The following is a 9,564-nucleotide window of genomic DNA, read 5'->3' on the forward strand; positions in this document are numbered from 1 at the left end:
AATAGAAGGCCCTTTTACAAGACATCATTATTGACATTAACCTCCAAGCTCACATTGAGTAAAAAAGCCAACTCCACAGCAGCAAACAATGCCAGGCCCAGTGAGGTGGCCTAGCTGCTAAAGTCCTTGCCTTGAATGCACCAGGATCCCATATGGGCACCAGTTCTAATCCCAGCAGCTCCACTTCCCATCCAGCTCCCTGCTTGTGGCCTGGGAAAGCAGTCGAGGATGGCCCAAAGCTTTGGGACCCTGCGCCCACGTGGAAGACCCAGTACAGGTTCCTGGTTCCCGGCTTTGGATCGGCACAGCACCGGCCGTTGCGGTCAGTCACTTGGGGAGTGAATCATTAAACAGAAGATCTTCCTCTCTGTCTCTCCTCCTCTCTGTATATCTGTATATCTGACTTTGTAATATAGTAAATCAATCTTAAAAAAAAAAAAAAAGAAAAAAGAATTCTTCCACAGGGTGGTCCAGTGTCCATGCAAAAGAAGGTGGAGCTGCATTCAGGTGGTTGTGGAGACATCCGCTGGGCCCTGCCATACAGCGGGGCATTCCTTGTGGCCCTGCCTGCAATGGAACAATACTCTTCACACCTGCCTGTCCCCCACATTCACTTCAAGGATCCCAACATCATATATACATGGATTCTCAGCAGCCTGATCCAAATTATACAGAGCCAAATCTTTTAAAATACACTACAGAAAAAATAAAACAGGTGGAGGTATGTGGAGGAATCCTTAAAATATCACAGTAAATCTACACAATATTACAAACCATAAGATAATATTTCAAACCCAGTAATTTTATTTCATTGCTCTTTCTACTGAGCAAAATGTAAAGTTTGGGACTGAACAAAATCTATTATCAATTACCAATGATGTCAACCTGCGTGGCCATTTTTGTTTAACAGAAAGTTAAAAGAAATTTAGTTCAATATAAAAACCCTTGCCCTTTTGAAAAACAAGACTACGAAGATAGTTTTTGCAGGTACTCATTCCATTTTTTTCCTTTTATATAATTTTTTAAAATAATTAAAATGTCCAAATCAAATTAATTCTCTTCTTACCATGTTTGCAACTGTCCTGAACTCAGCTGCAGAAATCAAAATCCAGCAGGAAGCCACTTCTTGAAAATTTTTGGCAAATTCTCAGCTTAGAAACAATGGACGTTTTGGTTGTCATGTTTATCTCCATAAATACTGTACAAAACTTGCTTGCAAATATTAAAACATTTTTTTCCCTTGTCGCTTGGAGACTAGCTCTTAATATTATCAGTAAACCTCCTGCAAAGCTCCGGCCACACCACTAGAACTTTTAAAAAGTTGTGTATAGGGCCCAGCGCAGTGACATAGTGGTTGAAGTCCTCTCCTTGCACGCCCGGGATCCCATATGGTCGCTAGTTCTAATCCCAGCAGCCTGCTTCCCATCCAGCTCCCTGCTTGTGGCCTGGGAAAGCAGTGGAGGATGTCCCATAGCCTTGGGATCCTGCCCCCTCGTGGGAGACCCTAAGAGTTTATGGCTCTTGGCTTCAGATTAGCTCAGCTCCAGCCATTGGTGCTCACTTGGGGAGTGAATTATCTGATGGAAGATCTTCCTCCCTATCTCTCCTCCTCTCTGTATATCCACCTTTCAATTAAAAAAAAAAAAAAAAACATGTGCAGTTTTCTTTTCCTTCGGATCTATACAAGGTCCACTCCCCTGGCCCTCCCCTGGTTTTTTCTCTGTACAAAAATAGTCCCATCAAAAAAAGAAGTCCAGCATCTTTACATCTTTTATAAAGTTCTCTTGTTGGCGTCGCACGTTTTGTGTTGAACATAGAAGAGATGGGTGGTCTCCTCTGAAGCCGCCATTTGCTGTGAGCAATGAAATGTTCTTTGTCGGCACACCAGCATTTTTGTTGCATGTACTTTTATTTTTCATGCTTCCTTCTCACTCTACTTTTGCACCCCTCCCATTTCCTTTTCCTCTGAAAATGTCTTTCCCCCTACTCCCCACCCCACTATCACCCCCTATCATCCCCTCCCGCCCCTAGTCCTTCTGCAGTCCGCTGTCCGGAGGGCCTCCTCACATGTGCGAGAGGGACAATGTGCCGTTAATGGCCGGGCCGGGCACCGGGCCGCTCTGGTAGTGCTGCGACAGGTGCAGTCTGCTGGGGCGGCGGGCTCTGCCATCTCGGCACCAGGGAGGTACACACTGATCATGTTCTGGAGGTCCCCGGCCTGGCAGGGCACCCTGGAGTGGGAGGAAGTGATAAGCACGGAGGGGCTGGAGCTGGCCTTGGAGCCAAGCGCCATTGCGGGGGTGCCCTGCTGCGAGGAGGACATGCTGTAGGTGGGAGAGCCGTTCATGTAGGTCTGCGAGCTGGTCATGGGTTATACTGCAGCTCACTAACGTCGTAGTGGTGCTTGGGCTGCATCTGAGCTGCGCCATGCGTGTTGAGGCCCAGGTGCTGCAGGCATCCCAGCTGGTGCTGCATCATGCTGCAGCTGCCATTGCTCCAGCTGTTCACATGTGCATAGCTGTCCATGTGCTGGTTCATGCCCTCGCCCAGACTGGCACCCACCTCGACCACGCAGGCCATGCTGTTGCTGCTGGGGGCTGCGTGTACTTATGCTTCTTCATGAGCGTCTTGGTTTTCCGCCACAGCTGATATTTATAATCCAGGTGCTCCTTCTTGTGCAGCACCTGCAGCCGCTTGGCCTTGGCCATGAACGGTAGCTTCGCCATCTCCGACTAAGCTTCTATTCGGGGCCCAGGTGCTTGCTAATATCAAAGTTGTGTATCTTGGGGTTCTCCTGGGTCATCTTGTGAAGCTGCCCAAGGGACCACACCATGAAGGCATTCATGGGCCTTTTGGTTGTCATCGCCACCACCGCCCCCCGAAATTCAGCTGTGGGCCCAGCAGCTTGAGCTGCTTCTCCATCTGTTGTACATGCGGGCGCTGTTTGCGTGGGCCTGGCCTGCTGGAGGCCTGAGACCCTCGGTGAGGCTGGGAACTGGGGTGGGGGCATGGGCAGGGTGCACAGGAGGCAGAGGAGGTGAAGGGGAGGCGGGCGGGAGGGACTGAATGTGGAGCTCGTGGTTCTGAGAGGAGACCAGGTGGAGGAGAGCAATTTGGGGAGGGAAGGAAGGAATGCGACTGGGCGGGGTGGTGGGGGGAGAATGAGGGAAGAGAGAGAGAGAGAGAGAGAGAGAGAGAGAAAGAGAAGTGAACTGAACTGGAATTGGAATCAAAAAAACAGTGCTTCCCTCAGCCTCGGGCCGAAGTTGCCACCCACTGCGATTATTATTATTGTCGTGATTTTTTTTTTTTTTTGGAAAGGCTTAAGCCCCAGACTCAAACTTCTTTCTGCCTTTCTTTCTTTCCTCTTCTTGCTCTCTCAGTCCTTAAAGAAGCAGCAAACTACTTTCCCCCTTTTGCAAACACTCTCTTCTCTGCCTTTATAAAAACTCCTGAAACTTTTTTGAACAAGTTAATAGACAAGCACTGGTTCTAATCCCGGGAGCCCTGCTTCCCATGCAGCTCCCTGCTTGTGGCCTGGGAAAGCCTTGGGACCCTGCACCCCTGTTGGAGACCTGGAGGGAGATCCCAGCTCCTGGCTCTGTTTCAGCAAGCACCAGCCTTTGTGGTCACTTGGGAAATGAATCATCGGACAGAAAATCTTACCCTCTGTCTCTCCTTCTTTCTGTATATCCGACTTTGCATTAAAAGTAAACTAAATCTTAAGAAAGAAAGAGTTGTATTTCATCAGGCACAAACATTGTCTTAGGGCACAAGAGGCTAGGAATTCATTTATTTATTTATTTATTATTATTATTATTATTATTTTTAATTGGAAAGGCAGATATGCAGAGAGGAGAGACAGAAAGGAAGATCTTCCATCCGATGATTCACTCCCCAAGTGAGCACAACGGCCGATACAATGCCGATCCGAAGCCAGGAGCCTCCTCCGGGTCTGCCATGCGGGTGTAGGGTCCCAAAGCTTTGGGCTGTCCTCTGCTGCTTTCTTGGGCCACAGGCAGGGAGCAGGAAGGGAAGCGGGGCTGCCGGGATAGAACCGGCACCGATATGGGATCCCCGGCGTGCAAGGCGAGGACCTTAACCACTGCGCCACTGCGCCGGGCCCTAAGTGAGATTTTCTAAATGTAAACTTAAGAATTCCTAGCCTCTCGGGCCTGGCGCAGTGGCACCGGTTCTATCCCGGCAGCCACGCTTCCCTTCCAGCGCCCTGCCTGTGGCCCAGGAAAGCAGCAGAGGACACCCCAAAGCTTTGGGACCCTGCACCCGTGTGGGAGACCCTGAAGAGGCTCCTGGCTTCGGATCGGCATTGTATCGGCCGTTGTGCTCACTGGGGGAGTGAATCATCGGATGGAAAATCTCACTGATCGTCAAAGGGTGTAGATGTCTGAGATGATGGTCACTAAATTCTGTGTTGTGAATTTCCATGTTTCTTCCTGATGTTGAAGTTGTGTAGTGGCTTTTCATTGGAGGGGATGATACTCTGCCAGTTCTTTTGGACCAAGAAGGGTCACCCAAAGAAACTGTTGCACCACCTCACCTGGTTCCTAAGGCTGTTTAATTCACTCTTTTCATAAACACCCATCTAACTCTCAAGTCAAGGTCACTCTCTCAACGAAGGAAGAGCTGATCCAGGCTGGATGGTCTGTTTACCTGACTCCTTCATAAATTTTGCTGTTTAGCAAACAGGTTTGGGTCACAAGATTATGGGCAGAAGGGGCCAGGAGCTGGTCTATACTTTTTGAAGAGAAGCTTTGGGTCCCAGCTAGGTGGCCTAGAAGCTAAAGTTCTCACCTTGAACGTGCCAGGATCCCATATGAGCATTGGTTCTAATTCTGCAGCTGCACTTCCCACCCAGTTCCCTGGTTGTGGCCTGAGGAAGCCTTGGGACCATGCACCCATGTGGGAGACTGGAGAAAGTTCCTGGCTCCTGGCTTCAGATCGGTGCAGCACCAGCCATTGCAGTCACTTGGGGAGTGAATCATCAGACAGAGGATCTTCCTCTGTCTCTCCTCCTCTCTGTATATCTGACTTTGTGATAAAAACAAAATAAATTCAAAAAAACCAAAAACAAAAACAAAAGCTGAGAGCCTCGGACTGCAGACATCCACCTTTCCCTGGCTTCTCTGGCCACATTCCATTACTGCTAGGCCTCACCTCTGGAACTCTGGAAAGTACACAAATTAGAAATACAAAGCATCTTAGAATTAACATCTTTCCTGTCCCACCCAAGCAGTAACCAGATTGTGAGGAATACACACATACAAGGGCCATATTCAGGGGCCACCTGGAGACCCAAGACCAACCATGTACTGTGGAGACCAAGAGTTGGAATGCCAGAGCAATGGAAGCACGTGACCAAGAGAGAGTTCCCCCTCCCTCCTGCTATCAGGGTTCACTGTGGGGGTTTGTGAGGCCAGTGGTTACTCAACAATACCAGCCCCTCTCAGGTTCCAGATAGGTGAGCATCACAGGTGGGCAGGAGGAAACACCTAGGTGGTGGGATGGGGTGTGGCTTCTAAGCTGGTGACCCTGAGTTAGCTGCCTACCCCACAACACTGGGAGAAGGAAGCCACAGATTTCAGCCTTTTAGTTCTGGTTGATGTAGCAGACATTACTGCCCATTGTGAAACAGTTTCTTTCTCTCTGCCCTTGGGGTGACTCATGTGAACCCCTCCCTGAGATGGTGCTTAATGGACACAATTTCCACCATTTCCTCAGGTCTTTCCTCCCTTGGAGCCCCTCCCTTGCTAGGGCAGGCCACCTTCCTTTGCCTTCTTAAATAAACCCTGCTTTACAAACTAGAGCTGTCTACATGAACATTTTTCATGAGACAGGAAATAAGTTGTTGCAGTGTTTCATGTTGATTTCCCTACCACACTAGCCCGCTTTGCCCTGCAGCAGCAGGAAGGCTATGGGGGCAGGCTAGAAATGAGTGTTGGGGGGCCAAGCCCTTCTGGCCCTGGAGGTTACAGTCAGGCCAGGGGTGAGGGAGATGACACTGAAGGGTCAGGTGAGGAGGCAGAGTGGGCATGTTGCATGGCAGGGGACTCAAGGTGTGCAGGTTGGGGCTGCAGGGTCACTGGCAGAAGGGGGCCAGCCCTGGAGCAGCTGGCAAACACACTGCCTGCTGAGGGAGCGAGATCATTGGCTAAGCCTGATTCGCTCTTGAGCTGCACACAGTGGACAGTGTGGCAGTGCTCCTAGGATAGAGCCCAGGCTGTCTAACCTAGCCTGGCCCTGGATGGGCAAGTGGGGCAACAGAAGATGTAATGTCAAAGAAGCCCTTTGCTACCTCCCTCCACCCACACAACTCAGCCTGGCCCTGAAATGGAGGACTACAGGCTGTAGGAGCAGGGACACTGGCCAGGATGACTTGGCTATGAAGCAGATGGCAGGTAGAGAGGGGGCTCACACTGCACTGTCTTGCCCAGCTTGTCCTGGAATAGCAGCCAGTGGGTTCCTTAGGCTCTGGGCTTACAGCCATGACCCACTGGCTCAGAAACACTTGGTGTGGGTACTGGGGGCACATGGGGATACCGACCAAGCAGCATGCAGGGCTGTGTGGTTTTTGAGCTAGGACTTAGGGTTGCATTGGCCTAGGCAGCTGGAATGATGTGGCCCTGGAGCAGATGGAGTGCATGCGCAGGGCCATGAATTCTGTCTGAATAGGCCTGGCCCTAGATCAGCAGTAGGGGGCAATGGTGAGGTTGGGTTAAAGGCAAATGGAGCACCAGTTGAGCCCACCTGAACACTGAGTGGTTTCAGGCAAGCTGGGAATGTGGGGCTGGGCCAAGGGGGACAGGATTGTTAGCAGAGTGGACATCTGGCGGACTGGAGGCACAGGGAATGCCAGCTGAACTGGCCAGTCCTTGCAGCAGTGGTCTCTGAGCTTCTTGGCAGGGCAAGGTCCGCATGCTGTTTGGTCTATGAGCAGCCTGTTGGGGGTGCTGAGTGGCTGGTAGTGCGCACCTGGTTCTACAGCAGCAAGTGGAGGAATGGGGCAGGTGTTTTGGTGTCTTGGGCAGAGTGGACCTGAGCCTGGGGCAGCAAGAAGCCTAGAGGAGCAGGGATCATCAGCCTAGTCTTGGGATCCTGCACCATCGTGGGAGACCCAGAAGAGCTCCTGGCTCCTGGCTTCAGATTGACTCAGCTCCAGTCATTGGTGCTCACTTTGGGAGTGAATCATCGGGCAGAAGATCTTCCTCTCTGTCTCTCCTCTCTCTGTATATCCACCTTTCAATTAAAAAAAAAAAAACAAAAAAGCTGTGTGCAGTTTTCTTTTCTTTCGGATCTATGCAAGTTCCACTCCCCTGGCCCTCCCAAGCCCAGACATGGCCAGGGTTTTTCTCCATACAAAAATAGTCCTTCACAAAAAAGTCCAGGATCTCTACATCTTTTATAAAGTTCTCTCGTTGGCATCACACGTTTTGCATCGAGCATATAAGGGATCGGTAGTCTCCTCTGAAGCAGTCATTTGCTGTGTGCAAAATGTTCTTCTTTGTCAGCATACCAGGATTTTTGTTGCATGCGCCTGTGTTTTTTTTGTTTTTTGTTTTTTGTTTTTTTTTTGGTCATGTTTCCTTCTCACTCTCTACTTTTGCACCTCTCCCGTTACCCGGGTTTTTTGTTTGTTTCCTTTTCCTCTGAAAATGTCTTTCCCCTACTCTCCACCCCACTATCACCCCTCAACCTCCCTCCCCCGGCCCCTAGTCCTTCTCCAGTCCGCTGTCCAGAGAGTCCCCCCCCCCCCCGCCCTGCACATGTGCGAGAGGGACAATGTGCCATTAGTGGCTGTGCCGGGCAACCAGCCGCTCTGGTAATGCTGCGACAGGGTGCAGTCTGCTGGGGCAGCAGGCTCTGCCATCTCGGCACCAGGGAGGTACACACTGATCATGTTCTGGAGGTCCCCGGCCTGGCAGGGCGCCCTGGAGTGGGAGGAAGTGATAAGCACGGAGGGGCTGGAGCTGGCCTTGGAGCCAAGCGCCATTGCGGGGGTGCCCTGCTGCGAGGAGGACATGCTGTAGGTGGGAGAGCCGTTCATGTAGGTCTGCGAGCTGGTCATGGGTTGTACTGCAGTGCACTCATGTTGTAGTGGTGCATGGGCTGCATCTGAGCCGCGCCGTGCGCGTTGAGGCCCAGGTGCTGCAGGCAGCCCAGCTGGTGCTGCATCATGCTGCAGCTGCCATTGCTCCAGCCATTCACGTGTACATAGCTGTTCATTCCGTTGGTTCACGCCTGCGCCCAGGCTGGCGCCCATCCCGACGGCGCAGGCCATGGTGGGGGTTAGCAACCCTCTCGGCTGCGTGTACTTATGTTTCTTCATGAGCGTCTTGGTTTTCCACCACAGCCAATATTTATAATCCAGGTGCTCCTTCTTGTGCAGCACCCGCAGCCACTTGGCCTCGGCATTGAACGGCCGCTTCGCCATCTCTGACTCAGTTTCCACTCAGGGCCCAGTTGCTTGCTGATCTCATTGTGGTGCATCTTAGGCATCCGAATTTGGGCTGCGCACCCAGCAGCTTGAGTTCCGTTTCCATCTGTTGTACATGCGGGCGCTGTGCACGTGGGCCCAGCCCGCTGGAGGCCAGAGACCCTTGGTGCGGCGGGGAACTCGGGATTTGGGGGTGCCAGGAAGGCTGCCCGTGGGGGGGGCGCAGAAGGAGGAGGTGGTGTAAGGGAGCCCTGCGGGCGGGGTGATTGGGGATCATGCGGTTCTGAGAGGAGACTAGGTGGAGGAGAGCAATTTGGGGAGTGGAGGAAGGAAGGAGACAGAGGACCGAGAAAGAGAGAGAGAGAGAGAGAGAGAGAGAGAAAAGCGAACTGGAATCGGGATCAAAAAAGCAGTGCTTCCCTCCACCTCAGGCCCATGCCACCGCCGCCGCCCACTGCGATTATTATTATTGCTGTTGTGATTATTTTTTTGGAAAGGCTCAAGCCCCGGACTCAAACTTCTTTCTGCCTTTCTGTCTCCCCTCTTCTTGCTCACTCAGTCCTTAAAGAGGCAGCAAACTACTTTCCCCCTTTTGCAAACACTCTCTTCTCTGCCTTTACAACTCCTGATACTTTTTTGAACAAGCTAATAGACTACCCTCTGAGCACTGGTTCTAATCCCAGGAGCCCTGCTTCCCATGCAGCTCCCTGCTTGTGGCCTGGGAAAGCCTTGGAACCCTGCACCCCTGTAGGAGACCTGGAGGAATTTCCTGGCTCCTGGCTCCGTATCGGTAAGCACTAGCCTTAATGGTCACTTGGGGAATGAATCATCAGATGGAAGAGCTTCCTCTCTGTCTCTCCTCCTTTCTGTATACCTGACTTTGCAATAAAAATAAACAAAATCTGAAAAAAAAAAAAGAGAGAGTTGCATTTAATCAGGCACAAACATTGTTCTTAGGGCACAAGAGGCTGGGAATTCTTAAGTTTACATTTAGAAAATCTCAATGGTCGGCAAAGGGCATAGACATGTTTGAGAAGACAGAAAATTATTAGATAAGGTAAGGAACAGAGAGCAGATTACAGAAAAAGCTAGGGGCCGGGAAGTCAGCAGGG

General features: G+C 51.1%; 2 pseudogenes; both read right to left on the reverse strand.

The window, feature by feature from the left end:
• Positions 1–2,063: 2,063 nt before the first annotated feature.
• LOC121167069 lies at positions 2,064–2,848 on the reverse strand (annotated as a pseudogene).
• A 4,851-nt stretch (positions 2,849–7,699) lies between these two features.
• LOC121167068 lies at positions 7,700–8,514 on the reverse strand (annotated as a pseudogene).
• Positions 8,515–9,564: the final 1,050 nt, after the last annotated feature.

The sequence above is a fragment of the Ochotona curzoniae genome, unplaced genomic scaffold (genome assembly GCF_017591425.1).
Source record: "Ochotona curzoniae isolate NIBS_2020 unplaced genomic scaffold, NIBS_Ocur_1.0 patch303, whole genome shotgun sequence".
NCBI lineage: Eukaryota > Metazoa > Chordata > Mammalia > Lagomorpha > Ochotonidae > Ochotona > Ochotona curzoniae.